This window comes from Larimichthys crocea, chromosome VII, assembly GCF_000972845.2.
Source record: "Larimichthys crocea isolate SSNF chromosome VII, L_crocea_2.0, whole genome shotgun sequence".
NCBI classification, from domain to species: domain Eukaryota; kingdom Metazoa; phylum Chordata; class Actinopteri; family Sciaenidae; genus Larimichthys; species Larimichthys crocea.
Window position 1 is genome coordinate 12453239 of NC_040017.1, and position 13994 is coordinate 12467232.

At 41.1% G+C, this 13994-nt stretch overlaps 1 protein-coding gene across 4 annotated transcripts in view; it reads right to left on the reverse strand.

Moving 5' to 3' along the window:
- LOC104940504 (galactosylgalactosylxylosylprotein 3-beta-glucuronosyltransferase 1) overlaps positions 1 to 12684 on the reverse strand; it is a 67622-nt gene extending 54938 nt beyond the window's left edge. For 3 of the 4 annotated variants that reach the window (XM_019268217.2, XM_019268218.2, XM_019268215.2), the window contains exon 1: positions 12072 to 12684. The gene's annotated coding sequence lies outside the window, so the exon portion shown is untranslated. The remainder of the gene's footprint in view (positions 1 to 12071) is intronic. The other variant, XM_010757122.3, reaches the window with a different exon arrangement.
- Positions 12685 to 13994: the final 1310 nt, after the last annotated feature.

A 13994-nucleotide genomic window follows, 5' to 3' on the forward strand; every position in this document is an offset into this window, starting at 1 on the left:
TCTTTTTAATTTAGGGCTGAAAAACTGAAACAAGCAGGGATAAATTGTTGTAGTGTTTTTGCCGTTTAACTATTTTACATATTTAATTTTTGATAAAGCCCCATTTACAGTCAGATATTCAGCCATTTACGGTGATTGTATTAAATAAGAGCCATTCAGAATTCGTTTCACAAATGGTGTAAAAAGCACAAAAACATTAAGACTAATGGTCACATACGGCACACACACACACTGACACACACTAAATCCTTTGCAGCAAAAGGAAATGTCACTCTTATAGGGCAAATCTGGAAATACATGAAAAAGAGGCCAGCCTCTCCCTGTGATGTGCTCGTCTGTAGAGGAATTGTGACGACCCCACAGCTCCCCTGTTGCCTTCCTACCCAAAGGATTATGATCAAACACTGCATAATTTTTATGCCATTGGACACTGATGAAAAATAATAATTTCCCTGCAAGACTTAAGTAGCACAAAAGCAACACAACCATTCCTGCCCCTTTGTCCTCCATTTAAATAAATAAATAAATAAATAAAAATGCGGCCACATTTTCCTGTATCTTCCCCTTCCCCCTTCCATGACTGATGACTCGCCCCCTTGTGTCTTTCAGTGTGCAGACAAGACTTGAGTGACACAAATAATAAAGCAATCAATTAAACACACCTCCTCTGAATGTCCTTCCAGGAACATGATCGAATTTCCCCGCTGTCATGCTCATCAAAGAGAGCATCAAAGGGCTTGAAATTCAGTGAGGTGAATACAGGTTCAATACAACATGATCAAAATCCAGCTCTTCTGTATTTGTAGTATTTTGTGTGACAAGGGTTAGAACAAATTCCTTGCTTATTAATAAACAGTTGGGTAACTCTCACTTCCTCTAAGCCCTGTGATTTTCACCACCACGTGCTCAGTCATGGTCAATGTCACACATTGTGGCCAACTCTGCTTATCCTCTAAGAACCATCTTGGAGAAAGCATATAGATTTTAATTGGTAAACCACTGTACTTGAAATATCAGTGAGTCTCTCATTAGCCAATGAGCCAAGGATTTCAAGTTGAGCCTGTACTGTAATTTGCTCTGGCACTGACTACAGTTCAAGGTGCTTTCCGCTACCTGTCTGTTAATGCAAGACTGCCTGCTGCACAGCCCCTGTCTAGTTTGTCTTTGACTAGAGAAGGTTTTCTTAGCTGTGATTGTTAAGCGGTAAGTACCCAACTTGTCAGATCCCATCGCTAGAATTTGATTTGAGCAGCACTGACCCTGATTGCAGTAGTGGGCGAAGCAGCTCCATGCAGCGGAAAAGGACACAGCTCTGTTCTCAGCCAAAAGCCCAGCTTGGTTTCTTTCACTAGGTCTTTGAATATGAGCGTGTCAATAGAGCCGCTGCACACGGCTGCATATGCCCCTCTGGCGTGATTCCTTCCCGACTCAATCGATTCAGGCTCTGTTTATCTCATTAGCTTGTAGCGTGTAATCAATCACACAAGGGCATTTGTTTCGGGCCTCCAACCCACTGCGTATTAAAACTCCTATGCTCAGTGTGAACATTGTTCTGTCTACAGTTATCTTTAGCGATGACTGCTATGCTGAGCTGCATGTAACTGAGCACAGCCTCTCAGCATTCATTCAAATGATCCGGTGTCTATGCAGGCGAATGACAAAAGACACATGTAGGAAGCGTGTGCACACAGGAAAACACGAGGACCCATGATCACTCTGAAATCCGCTCACTTCAAATCTCAGAAGAGTAATTAACCAGGCGCTTATTTTGTCTGTAAGTACTAAAATGATGTTCCCTATATTTTATGATCACTGAATTTAAACTGAAGGCAAAATGAGGTAAAAACAGGACAAGCAATCACTGCAGTTCAGGTTAAAGTCAAACACACTTGTTCCGAGCTTGACTTGAAGTTGTTGTAACATGAGACATATCAGGATGATGGATGTGGGAGTGCTGGACACCAACAGGCTGTAGCTGCCTTAGCCAATTTCACAGAGATCACCATACAGCACTCTCGACAAACCACCACGTCACACGCATGCATCACCAGGCAGAACAAACAATTATTACATCGTCTGAGAGACATAAACTACCACTTTATTTACTCGGCAGAGCTAGTAATTTGCAACAAGTGTCTCTGGCAGCAAACTTTTGCACCTTTTCCCTCTGTACTGTGCCGACATAAACAAGGCATTCCCTAGAGTCTCTCGTAGGAACAAAAATGACCTTTGTTTCATTTTTATTGAAAACCTTTTCCCGACTGTTTTGAGATGGAGACAATATTATCAGTTCCTCAGTGTAAAGTTCTGCTGATCTATAAAAACAAAACACAGCCTTCACGAATAGCCAGAGAAATGACCATTGTGACAATAACTAATATTTGGAACGGGTCAGTGTAAAGTCCGAAAATGCAGGACAATGAAGATATCAATCCAAAGTTCCTCAGTAGTTCCTGGGATATTGTATGGGACTATACAGATAATAATATAATAATCCACCTGGATAGTCCCAGTGTGAATAATCCACTAAATGAATGCACAGTTTATAGTGCATAGTAAATCTTTTTTTCATTGCAAATGTTACCCATTAAGATCTAAAATGAACGTACTAAAAGTCTTATATCTAAATTTTATCTTATTTTATCTATCGTATTAGAAAATGTATTTGCATCATAAACATATTGGCGTTTTACAACATCAGCAGTACAACAATGCCTCCATAATTAAAATGATTTCCCTTGTTAATAGGCATTGAACCCCTGTTGATGCAAACTACAGATTTTATACCATTAATACACAAGTCATTGCTCAACTTCTGCTCTAATAATTCCCACATATTCTCAAAGTGATAATATTCAGAGCCATTATATCATCTGTAGTCAGATGGTATAGACAGGCTTAGTAGATGTTGCCTGAGGGGCATCATGCTGCAGCCCTCAGGACTGGAAACTGCATATCAAACCTGCTGCTTAGCATTAAACATAGAGGAGTGAGGGTGGGCGTCAGTATCTGTGTCAGCATTTTCCCATGTTGTGAAACCCAATGTACAGGTCAATAAACCTTAAAAGAAAATGACCACTTTGTTGATATTGCGCCAAACTGCTTTGTTACACAGACACATGACTTCTAAAATGATTATGAAAATGATCATTAGCATGATTAAGCTCTTTATTTTCTATCTGTGTTTTACATTTTGTTCATGGTAATTAATTCTTATAGGCAAGAAGCTCAGCAAATTAATGCTGGTGCTATGCAGGTCAGACTTGCTGCTTGTTGCTCGTATAAGACTTTTAATTAAGTCCAAAGCAGAAAGGCAATATACGTGCGCTGGAAATAGTTCGTCAGGTCACCTTGCTCTTTAAAAAGACTTTTGACGTTAAATAAATTTGGAAAATAAGTTGGATTTCTGACAGACAACAAGGCACATGAAAGAGGCTTCCCCTCCTCAGGTGCTGGAGGGTTTGAGAGAAAATTTTTAATGTAATTACAAGACGAGAAAAATCAGTGTGCGCCGCACTGTTTCAAACCCACATTTCAATGGTGTGTTAGCTCTTTCTGAGGGAAACATGGACACTTTGTCTTCATTACTCATGTATCAGTGTGATTCAGAGATGCAACACTGTGTGAGTGAGATGTAATTGGCACCTACTGCACGTGAAATGTCATGCGAGCAACGACAAGAACAATAACAACAGGCTATCTATCTATCTATCTATCTATCCTGTCATCTCTCGCTCCGCAGCGAGGAGCATTACACCATTTGGCAGCTCTGAACTGCAGAAATGTTGAAGCTTCTTTTGCACATTTCTACCACTCACTGCTGTCAGTCACACAGCTTAAAACATTTAAACTTCCACACAATTAATTTCTAGTCTTGACAGAAGTTGGATGTTTGGAAGTACTAATACTGACAAGACCTAATTTAACAGTGAAGTGGAATAAAAATAATTCCTCCTCTTGCACTGACATATTTAGTTTTGTACTTGCTTTTACTTGAGCTTTTTGTTTTTCTGTTGTGTTGGTATTGTTGGTCTATAAATGTAAATATACCATACAAGGAAAAGACCTTTATTAATATTTAATCTAGAGTAATTTCCTGCTGCAAATTAGTGTTTATCCATCTCACTCAGTCAAAACAGTCACAACTGCTGCCTACATTACCTCTAGTAACTCCGAATAGGAAAACCAAACCAGACAGCCCTCTCTGTGCCAATCCTGTTTCATACTGTGTAACGAGGATGATTGCACCATGGCAGAAAATGAGTTCAGCACATTCAGCATCGAGGGATATGAAAAAAAAACTGTCATGGTTTTAATAGTGTTTTCGTGGGGTAGATTAGTAAATCAGATTGGTCTCAGATCTAGAAAATCATTTAGAAAATGGAAACCATAATGCACTAACCCTGGCATTTTTTATTTATTTATTTCGCACTCATCAGGTTTTTGCAGAGGTCCAAACCAGCCACTTATACAGCACTGCTGGACTGAGATGCAGGGGTGGAAAGGGGTGCCGTTGTATTTGGATCTGTCACTTTACTGTCAGCTACTTTACGTCTTCTTATTATTCCGTCCAAAACTTATGACAGAGCATAGAAACTAATTACAAATTAGTACGCCGCACCCATGTTTGCATGTGCCTTGCATGAGATATTGTGCTAATGCCTGTTTTGATTAAAGGCCTTTTTATGTAATGCACATCAATTCCCTTCTTAATAATGAGCAAGGTGGGGTTTTTTATAGATTGCATCTACATTTACATAATAAACCATAAAGACAAAGATGGAGCTAACCTTGAATAATATCGACAAGGCTGCGCTGCTCTGTAGAAAATGTCTGCACTTACTCGCCATCCTTTTTTGGTCTTAAGGTCTCTACCATAAATTTCCACCAACACATCTATATATCATCTATAGATGAAAATGTGTGAATGAGTATGATCCAAAGATGTTTTTCTACACACCGGAGAAGCCTTATTAGCATTTTTCGAGAGAAGAAGCAGGATGGAGTACAGCAATGTTAAAAATAAATAAATATAAGTTGATATTTATTTTTCCCATCATGTCCCATGTCCCCCTGCTGTCCACTTTACTCCTATTACTGCTTTTACTAATCAATTTTGTCGATCAGTATATGGTTTATTAGGTTCTAGAGAGACATTCACCTATAAATGCCAGTCACTTTGTGTTTATTGTTTGTGAACTACCTTCTGTAATGTTCACTGCATCAGGGAATTACAGGACTTCCTCTTCAGGACATGATCTCTTTATGTAGTGGTAATGTTTCTGCTGTAATTCGGTGATTAACTAGCCATTTGACCTTTGGGTTTTATCCAGTCTTTGAGTCATTTATCAGATTTCATATTGGGTACACTTTAACTGCTAGGTACTGTTTGCAACTCTGTACAATGAGCAACACTTGGTAATGTTGATTTCTTTTGTCTTTGAGGGGTTACTGAAATAATCTCCCAGCATGTTCATAAGTGATCTTTTCCCACTACAGAGATGGACGAACACTTATAGTTCTCGTTAAGGCTGAGGGATTTACAACAAAGCCTCTAGGATTTTCTCAAGAGGGTAATTGAGAGAGCTTGTTTGTGCCTCAAAAACAGGACTTTTTGTTATTATGCCTTGTGTTTGCCATCGCTGTTACCTAATCTGTAAGTAATTACAGCTGTGATCCCTGGAAGGAACTGGATGTTTATCACACTGACAAAAAAAAAGAAGCATAAAAGCTCATATGGGAGACTTACTGATAAAACCATTCACATTTGGTAGTCTTAGCTATGAACGGACTCTAATTTGAAAGGTACGATACAACAATAATGAACTTGGTAACGTTTTACATTTTTCCTCACATCTGATTACAGCCTGAACAAAACAACACATTTAATGTGAAGATTTATTTGGTCATGTTGCTTGATTTTTTTTCTGTCAGCATCAATAACATCATATACCGCATCACAGACCTCACCCACCACAGCGTTCACTACCACTGTCAGGTCACATCATCATTGTGTGGACAGGGTGATGGGAAGGGAGGACCTCTGTCATTATCTGAAATGATCATCTCAGCCTCTGACCTCAGACACCTACTGTATAACATATAGTATCCTATACTTTAGCATCAGACTTGGCTCCATGCAGCTCCTCCTGAGCGATCCGCTGTAGACACAAGCTGTGCCGTCTCCGACACGCTGATTATGGGTTAAACTCATTTTGCCATGAAGGACAGAGTGGAGCTCTTCCTGTACGTTCTCTTATGTTATGTAATTGTAACACTTGTAACACAAAATATGTGAAGATAGGAGAGAGAAAAGGAGTCTATTCCATTCCAATAGAGTATCCACTCTATTCGTCTTCCTTTCTTCACAGTGTGGCAGAATATTGTTTGTCAGTGGGGGAGGTAAAGCTCGAGGGCTGGGTCAGATGCTCTGCTTAGTGTTTATGCCTGTAGATATAGTAGACTGGGGGTGGGGTGAGGGGTTTGTGCCTTTTGTGTCTGTACATACAGTGCGCTATGTGACTGCACATACTATACGCCTCCAGTCGCATCTCTGCTCCGTCTTCTATAATCTCCAGCAGGCCTGATGAATGTGAGCACAACTGATACAACACTGCCAGCTGTCCCTAATACCTTATTTTTTCTAATGCAGCGGCGCTGCCCGCAGGGACCATGGGCAATCACAAATGCACATAATGAGATTATACCAAAAAAATTCATTAAGAAAATAGAGAAACTTATTTGAATCGTGCAGCATGGCTGATTGAACCAGTAAACATTATACAAGCCTTAGCAGCAAATCCCTGATGCTCTTCATTTTACCGACACTGACACCAACTTGTTCAGCAGATGCAAAAACAGTAGTTTGCTGCCATGTTACAGGTTTTTATTTACAATAAAAGTCTGCATTCGAGATGTTCTAACCAGCCCTCTGGTTTCTGTTGCTTAAACATATTAGACAATTTCATTTGACGATGATGCATAAAATGAATTCATTTATAGCCAACAGGATAGCATAAAGAGCAATGACACACAAAGGTGTGCACTCTAGGTATGAGCAATAATGAAGTGTTGTTGAGCACGCCTCAAGTTTTTAACCTGGTTTTCCATTTAATGACAACATAAGAGATTCCTACTACAGTTTAACTACAATTATAAAAGGTACATTGGTCAGTGTCACAAGACATCAACAGCCCCTCAAATTCAAACAAATATGGCAGAAAATAAGGGGAATAATCAAAACAACAAAACCTTTGCAGACCTTTCTGAAATAAAGCACAATGTGGGGAAACGTCAAAATTCAACTTTGATCACATTTCAAGCAATCACTTGCTTTGATTTTAATGCACCTGATTGCAACTCATACTGCTTTACTACTTCCAGGATAGCGTCCCATCCTCCTCCTATAATCCTTGGTTTTCAAACCTGATTTCCCATTGAAGCGAGTGGTGACGTCCCACACAGTGATTTTATTTGGCAACCTTTGCTGAAATTGCTGAAACAAGTCAGGATGAATTCAACGGCAACGGCAGTTTGGAGGAATTGAACATCTAATTATTCCGTGTTGCTGGTCACTCCAAGCTGCTCTGATGTACCTCGGGCAAACAACTGCTGTCCCTGGAGGGAGGAAAAGCTGCTGGAGAGAAGACAGAGAGCCTCTGCCAGCACGAGTCTGTGCAGCACAGTTTATTCTAATTCCTCTGCAGGACATTAATGAGCCAGGATAGTGGCTGTCTTAATGGGCAGCCAGACAGATTTTAAGTGCCCCATGGAGTGTAATCCACAGAGGTACAAGAGCACTGCTGCAAGGCCCAACAGATTGTTCTTAGTTTTCATTTTGTTATAACTTTGCTTTTAAGCTGTTCATTAAAAGGGCATGTGCCCAGTAAGTTTTAAGAGGCTGCCTTTGGGACCGCCATGGACCAAATTCAACCCATGCCATCATATATTTTCAGATAATTTAGCCTTTCGACACTGTTCAAGCAACATTATGTGTTCTACCATTAAAAAAAATAAAAACATTTGAATTGTTTTGGTGCTACACTGACTTCTGCCCCACACTATGTAACTTTGTGTTCCAGCCTTTCTGCTGTAAAACTGGAGCTACTGTTAGCTCATATTCTGCCCAGACTGTTAGAGCTCAAAGCCCCAGGGTAGTGTTAGTGTTTTGAACCACCAGGAAAATAAGGTTTTTAGGCCCAGGGCATATGGGAATGCTGAGAGGGAGCAGAGCCTGTGTCGTGCCAGAACTGGATCTGGGCAAGTTAGCAATTTGACCAGGCTCAGCTGCCTCTATTATATGGAGACTAAAAAATACAGGAAGACCAGGGAGAAAGCTAAGAAGCAAAAAAAAAAGAGAGGAAGTAACGGGAAACCACAAGAAACCACCAGACAAGGCGAAAGAAACATGCAGAGCTGGGCTTCTTGCTGTTGGACTAGTATGTAATATTAGGCAGCTGCTATGTCTTTTGTTAATGTGTTGTTACACTTGCTGGATATTTGAGGTGAGGGGTATGCAAGTGGATGCAATTTGTAACCTCACCACTAGATGCCACTAAATCCTACACGCTGGTGTACACCGTTAAGCATTTTGAATTCAATATCCTGATTGTTTTGGTATGAAGCACTCAATCTGCACTTAATGCATGAATAATAATCATCGCTTGTTGACATACATACTTTAACCTTTTCACTATCTAGACAATTTAAAAATAAATGTAACACTCTTTGTCTAGACAGCAGTGAGTAACATGTACCACGCGACTATATACAATTTTGCATAGTTGTAGAAATATATAGATAGTAGATATAATAGAAAAACTTTTTATTTCAGTATTTCTCGTGGTCTTTGGTAATGCAAAAGAATTTTGCCACAACAGTGGTACAAAAATGCCAATGCCAAACAGGCATTTTCTGGCATTTTCTGTTTGCAGTGGGTAGTGTTTAACACATGCTAGCTATGGTCTGCTGTCAACATGCAACCCTTAGATTCACACCTAGGGTGAATTTACCAGGGATAGTGTTCTCCTGATTAAACACTGCACTTGTTTTCCCAACATAGACTGCTACAGAATTCCCTTTCTGGTAGTGAATTTGGCTTTCTGTTGCACATTCTGTTTTTTAAAGAAAACAAAGTGTTTTTTGATTTTGAGTGTGCTTCTCAAATGCCTCTGTTATCAGTAGCAGTATATAAGAGAACTTTGGGTGTGAATGAACTACTCTAGTTATATATATCTACACTTAATGGTATGGCTTGTTCAGATATAGTGTCTACTGTATGTGATAAAAGCAATGTTTTACTTTGAGGTCTGCTGCTTCGCCCCTCTATTGCCTAAGGCTGGACAGCTCCATGACCGAATCTGCAGAGAAGCTCAGTTACCTTCAAAGAAAAAAAAACCTACAGCACGCACTGAATAGACATCAAACATAAATGAATTTTGCCCAGTAGAGGGGTTCAAAAACCTGCATCTGTGTGTCGAGTGTAGGTAGACTTTCTTTACACGCACCCACATGCTGCCCTCTGTTTCTAAACCTCCACAGCCTTGTCAATAGCTTTGTAATAATAACATAATTATTACAATTATTGCAAAGTCTATTCCTTGTTGGGCTTCATGCACATTATTAAACTGTGCAGTGATGTGTGAAATGCTGCTGAGCTATCAGTGATGAACATTTGAACTCCATGTGTTGACATGCAACATCTGCATTTCTACATGATCTACACCTATTTTGTGCAATGTGTATTATGATAATTATCATATTGTGCTCCCTAGTTTATATTCTATATGAGGAACAAGGTCATATATTTGGTACCAACTTCTTTATTAAGACTTAATAATATGCTGTTTTGTATTGCATTACAAATATAATTTTGTGTGGAAATGGCAGTGTGTGACAACATAGTGTGCTTTTGTCTTTGTGTTTCTTAGTTTCTAAAATTCACTGCTTCACATTTCAGTGCTTATTGTACAGTGAAAAGATTCATTAATAAAGAGTGTTCTTTGATCTGCTTCCAGAAAGTTGAGAGTTCGATAGGGCATTTCCTAACTGACTGAAGTGATGAAATACCCTACTGGCTCACAACCTGGTAAACCAAGCATTATTTTTTATTTATGAATTATAATGGTTTACCAACTGCTGAAGCATAAACATCACAAAGGAAAATTAATTACAAGTGATACATTGTACTGTAGGTCTTTTATAAAGTGGTGCCGATGGATTTATTCTATTCTATTATGTAAGTCATCAGCTACAATGGCAGAACTGCAGCCACATCATGTGTGTATTTCTGTCCCCTCAGCACTCTGCGTGTTGCACGGTCAAGGAGCGGGGGCAACCATGAACACAGAGTGAAATGACAAGCTTCCATAAGTGAAATCTGAATGCTATTTGCTGACATTGCCAGACTGAGCGGAAACTAAATATATACACATGGCCAGAGAGTGCAGAGCTATAGAAGCATGCTAACACCCGTGTGAGAAACAGCTGGGGACACGCACGGCTTCATTGCATGTGAGCGTACTGTGTATGCTGAGAAACTGGAGGCAGGTGTTGCTGCCATCATGTATGACCGTGAAACAGATGAGGAGTTTAGAAAGGAAGAAGCATGGATTGTTAAGTTGTCTATGGAGGAATATATGCCCTTGTGTGATTTACAGCTACAGATCCCTGTGATAATCAGAGGTTCATTTCCCCATGTAATGTCTCAAATACAAAGCCTCACAAACCTCACTGGATCCTAAGTATCTATGAAATAGATATTAAATGATATATTCACATAATAATTCCACAAAAAAAACGATAGCAACAATATCTCCTCTGTGCCTTTTCTCAGACACAGTGACACGATTGTGAAAATATAAGCTTGTGAGAAAACCTATTTCCCCACTGCGCCTGATGTCATGATGGGTGTCAGCGCTCTATGACTGGAACAGTCTGAACTTCCAGGGAGAGTCAGGTTGATGTGTCTTGACACATGAGTAAGGACTTCGGACCAAAGCCCAGACCTTTGGCACTTTAACCACACTGTGCAAAATTTTCCACTGAGACTACTGAGAGTCCCTGCTGACTGCGAAAATACATATAATTAATCACTGAACCCTGTAATATTGATATTGCCAACTCATGTTTCACATGCACACCCGAATGGTATGACATCCAAAATATGCCACAGAGGACGGACGTACATGGGTTGAAACAAAGCACTGTTGTTCCTTCTTTCCAGAACTGCTGGTGCACCTGTGGTGGTGGTGGTCAAGAGAACAACCGCTACTGCTGCATCTTTTCACCAGGGGCCAAGAGTTTAGGTGTCAGAAATGAGAACGTACAACCCACTTAACTTCGACTCAAGCTTTTCTCAATCCAGTGCTCCCTTTTTTGGTCGCTTCTGTGGACAAGTTGTTATTTTCTGTCTGGAAGGTAGTGTACGGCTCCCCAGGGTCACCAGTGAAAGTGTTCTGTCAGACTTTGCTTTAGAAAACACATACTGCGTTTTGTTCTATCCCCCAAACACCTCCCTTTTCTTTCAGTCTTCATTCAGTCTTTTATTTCTTTCACATTTTTTTTTCCCACCGTAGCACACCAAATTCATATTTTATCATAAAAGTGAATTGAATTTGCATTTATCAGCTGAACTCACTGAATCTAAATTCTGATTTGATCTCGTGGCGGCAGCTTGTGCTGGCTAGTTGAAAGAAAATCTCTCCATGACCCCTCTGCTATCTCAGCACCCAAATGCTCATCACTGAGGATTATCAGCAATTCTTTTCATCAGGCACACCGACACTGACTCTTCTTTCTGCCACCAGCTCTCACTGCCGCTCTCTGCAGCATTCAACATGCATAGATTTCCCATCACTTCCACCGTGCTGCTGTACACAGCGACCCAGGGACAAAGATGGCAATCTCCTCCACTGCTGTTCCAAACCTGATCAGCATGGAAATTGGTTCATCTCTGTCAAGCTTAGGTGGATTCTTTCAAGTGCCTCTCTGATGTATATCTGACCCTGCTGGCCAATCAGGCTCAGAGAGAGAAAAAAAACAAGATAAAGTAGTATCATTTTTTTTTTTACCTCATTCAGAGACTTCAGTGTGCGACTGCTATTCCCAGCGCATGCGGCAGAAGGACTCCCATTCATTCTAGAAATCCTGTTTTTGTCCCTGCCGTGTGTTGTCCCCCACTTCCTCTTCCTTGTGCCCTGTCGAAAGAGAGGCAGCATTCACAGCATCCCTTTCTTTTATTCTGCCGTGCCAGCTGACACCCGCCTTCATGCCTCAGATGATGGAGATTAAAAAAGAAAAAGAAAAAAAAAAGAAAAGAAGGCAATATAAGAGGACACAGGCTCCCAGGATTTTATTTTCCTCCTTTCCCTCCTCTCCTCTCCTCTTCTTGCGCTCACACCAGCTGAAACAGACGCATGAGAGGGGGAGACGTCAGAGTGGCAGCAATGTATGCGCTCCTCACCTCTTCTTTCTCTCGCTCTGCCTCCCTCCTCTTCTCCTCCCTGCCTCCCTTTGTATCCCTCTCTCTCTCTCTCTCTCTCTCTCTGTGTGTGTGTGTGTGTGTCCCTCTCTGCTTCTCTCTCTGCGTGCGCCTCGTCGCTTCACACAGGAGCTGGGTGCTCTGTCGTGACGGGTGAGACGGCTCTACGCGAGCAGAGACATCTGTGAATGTGCTTGTGTTGGGGGGGGACTAAAGTAGCCTCTTAGCTGAGACTGAGACCACCCTCCCCTCCTCCCTTCCAGAGACGGGCTTTTCTAATGGCATGTACCATTAAAGCTCGGAGCAGGGTGGGCTGCAGCACTGAAAGGAGAGAAGGGGGGTGGGGAGGGAAAAGGGAATGGGGGAGTTGCTCAAAGAGAGGGGGGGGGTTAGAAAGAGAGCGAGCGAGAGAGAGAGAGAGAGCTGGAGAAGAGGTGTTGAAAAGAAAGATGTGGCCAAAGACAGAAGTCCAGTTTAATCACGTAATAACCGTACAGGCAGTTAACTATGCATAAGTAAGTGACAAAAGCTCTGCTCATCTGTCACTTTTCTTTGCATTTTACAGATGAGCACATGACCTCACTGTACAGATCCGTCATCCTTGATGAAGACATTTAAAGGCAACAGCTTGGACATATGCAGAATCAATAAGACGAGAGCATATGTTGGTTTTTGGCAGCGCTGAATTAATTCTGGAAGAGCTGCAATTGTGTCACAGATAAAGCACTCCCTCATGCATGATCGACTGCACGATAGCACTAGTGCAGAAACATATCGTGTAAATTGTGATGGAAGTGAACAAAATTTCGCATGCACAGGCAAAAGTCATTTTCCTTTTGGTTGTTAGTATAAAAAAAAAAGCCACAGCATATATCTCCAGATGCTACTGGAGCTTCAGTGATGGGCAGGGACTACCCCGATGCCAATTTCACCAACATTTCCATCCCCTTAAAAAGCACACCATCTAATTTCAGGCGTCAGTGAATAAAGAGCCTGTCTGCTGTGGAGGTGAGACAGCGTCTGGTGCGAGGATCAAAAACCATCAGCTCGGCCAGCTCACCTCCTCTGAGCCTGGAGAACAGACCTGTCTCTCCTGAGCAGCTCAGCCAGGCCAAAGAGGCGGGAAGAGGAGGGCTGGAAGACAGAAGAGGCCCTGGTCAAAGAGAACCACAGTTCTGGACATTACACAGTGAAAAACAAGACCACAGAGAGAGTGAATGAACAAACTCGCACTCAGACACCTCTGCACATTTGTGTTTTTTTTTTAATTACATCTGATATATGAAAGCTCACACACTATTTTTCATTTTGCCCTTACAATATGGTGAAATGAAGCAGGCAGCAAGAAGCCAAGAGGGAATTGAAATCACTAAATTACTGTGAAAAAACACTTGCTTTTATTTGATGGTGTGTGTGTGTGTGTGTGTGTGTGTGTGTGTGTGTGTGTGTGTGTGTGTGTGTATCTGTAAGCCGGATAAACCAAAGAAATAGCCGTCAGATGATCTAGCGACTG